The following is a 2,513-nucleotide window of genomic DNA, read 5'->3' as shown; positions in this document are numbered from 1 at the left end:
ACGAAATTTAATATGTGTCTCGGAAGACGTAGTTGGATTGTGTCACGCTCGGACTTGGCCGGCTGTAGCGTGAAGTTAAGGAGTTGTTCTAACGAACTAGAATGATCAGTCCCGTAAGGGCTTAGATGTATGTGAACTACACTATATAATGTCTCAAAAGGCCTTAATTTTGGGTTCCCGCAGGAATGAGAAATTCTCGCCACGTGCGACGTAGAATTTTTGTATGAGTCTCTGAGGACTGGGGTTTGGAGGAATTCTCGCCACGTGCGACGTAGAATTTTAGTAGTCTCTGAGGACTGGAATTTGGAGAAATTCTCGCCACGTGCGACGTAGAATTTTAGAAGTCTCTAAGGACTGGAATTTGGAGAAATTCTCGCCACGTACGACGTAGAATTTTAGGAGTCTCTGAGGACTGGAATTTGGAGAAATTCTCGCCACATGCGAAAGTAGAATTTTAGGAGTCTCTAAGGACTGGAATTTGGAGAAATTCTCGCCACGTACGACGTAGAATTTTAGGAGTCACTTAGGACTTGGAATTTGTGAAATTTGGAGGAATTCTCGTCACGTGCGACGTAGAATTTTAGGAGTCACTTAGGACTTGGAATTACGATTCGTCCCTTAGGACTTAGAAATTACTAACGGGAAACCCAAAGAAAAATGTTTGCTGGGAAATGAATGGGGGAGAAAAAAAATGCTACACACGCGGGCATGGGCGGGGGTGGGGGGTGCAGGTCGTTTGGCCAACACCGGAGGTATTTTTAGATTCTGGGTGAATGAACCCGTATATTTATATACCGTCTGGGATTCCGGGGAATTTCCCAGTCGTCTGAGAGGATAACAGTACAACGGCCTAGTAATTTTCCCTATAAGCGGGGTTTAAATTTCGCTTTCCTAACACCTAACTCGAATCCTAACTACACTGAGAGAATTTTCAGCAATGCAAGCTGACTTCGTCGTGTCCCACGTGGGAATTTATTCGCGCCTAAATAACAGTTCGCTAATTCGAAATGCGAGGTAAAAGTTATCACAGAGGAATTTCTTTCGCACTATTCCTCGAAGCAAGGATATGGCAAAGATTTTAACACAGGAATTTTCGCACTATTCCTCGAAGCAAAAGATATGGCAAAGATTTTAACACAGAGGAATTTCGCACTATTCCTCAAAGCAAAGGATGGTTAGCACTGGTTATTTCCTAACTACCTATCCTGAAAGGCATGCATTAACGAATCTCATACGGCGGTTCTTTTCTCTCAGTGATTACATGCGTCCCTATTTCTAATTCCTAGGAACAGTCACGATTGTAAAAAGGTTTTGCTAAGATTAACACATTACTTACGTGGAATTTTCTGGATCTGTGTGCTGGTTTTACACAAAAGGTTCGTAATTGTCTCGTACCCAGCTTAGCTTTGCTAATAGCTGATCTGGCACGTTGCAAATGCAATAAAGCAACACTAGGGGAACTGCAACTGCAAAACGAGATCTATGGCCAGGTCGCCATTTTTACGTTTTTCCGTGGTTTTAGTTTGAAATATGCTCTGTGAGACAGGTAGCAACAATTTACGGTAATTTAGCCTTGTGATTCTGACTTTGTGGGTACGGGAAAACGTAAAAAAAGAGGAAAACAAAGGAGAATTTCATATGAGCTTAGGGCTCTTGTTACTGAGGGAAATATTACGTAAAACACGTGGGCACATTTAAAGTAGTGTATTTACATAAATGACATTAGTACGGGAAAGAGGAACTCAGTAGGTTGAATGAAACTGGGGAATTCCAGCCACAGTCCGAGAAGCTTCCACGAAATAGCATCCCTCTGAAATGAGAGATATGCACATTATACGCCAGTAATGAAAATAGACAAAGTATCAATGAATTCGAGGCTGCACTGAGGGTGCCAAAGGAGTAATAAAGACTAATACTGCCGATGCAAGAGGTGCACGGACATTAGACAAGGGAGATTTCTGGCTTTCTTACAGTAATATTACGAGACAAAAAGCGTGACTGAAAATGGGTTTTCCAGGCACTTTACCTTAGCAGATTTTCCGAGGGCGTGTAGAAGGCGGTCCGTGGATGACTTACATTTCCGAGACGAAGTTTCTTCCACGTGGTGAGATGCAAGGACTTCCATAAAGGGGCAAGATGGGGACTCCTCGAAACTCCCAAGCAATGGCGTGTGGGCTCGAGGAATACGGTTGAAGGGCACGAGGAGAAGTATACTTTGAAAGGCCACGTGGTTAGATGCAAGGCATCGATGGGGCCAGGTGTTGAGGACGTTTCACAAGCTCACTCCCTATCTTCCCAGCCCGCGTGTGTCTGAGACCTCGTGGGGCTTTTTGCCTATCCCCTCCTATGGGGCAGGGGGCGTCCATCACAGATGCTTTGACTCATTGCACCTGCTGCCCGCAGGGGAGGTTTTGGCCTGTGGAGAAACGCCAAGCCAGATTACTTTTGCCTCGAAGGGAATGATCTTTGTATCAAAAATGGAGCGCTTTAATCTTTTAAAACCCTTTGGTTTT

General features: G+C 44.2%; 1 long non-coding RNA gene across 1 annotated transcript; it reads right to left on the bottom strand.

The window, feature by feature from the left end:
* Positions 1-1,689: 1,689 nt before the first annotated feature.
* On the bottom strand, positions 1,690-2,074 carry LOC136838983 (uncharacterized). The gene is made up of 2 exons (XR_010853172.1): positions 2,027-2,074; positions 1,690-1,810 (listed from the first exon to the last, which is right to left on the bottom strand). It is a non-coding gene; the product is annotated as an uncharacterized lncRNA (long non-coding RNA).
* Positions 2,075-2,513: the final 439 nt, after the last annotated feature.

This window comes from Macrobrachium rosenbergii, chromosome 5 (assembly GCF_040412425.1).
Source record: "Macrobrachium rosenbergii isolate ZJJX-2024 chromosome 5, ASM4041242v1, whole genome shotgun sequence".
NCBI classification, from domain to species: domain Eukaryota; kingdom Metazoa; phylum Arthropoda; class Malacostraca; order Decapoda; family Palaemonidae; genus Macrobrachium; species Macrobrachium rosenbergii.
This window is presented reverse-complemented; position numbering and strand designations above follow the sequence as displayed.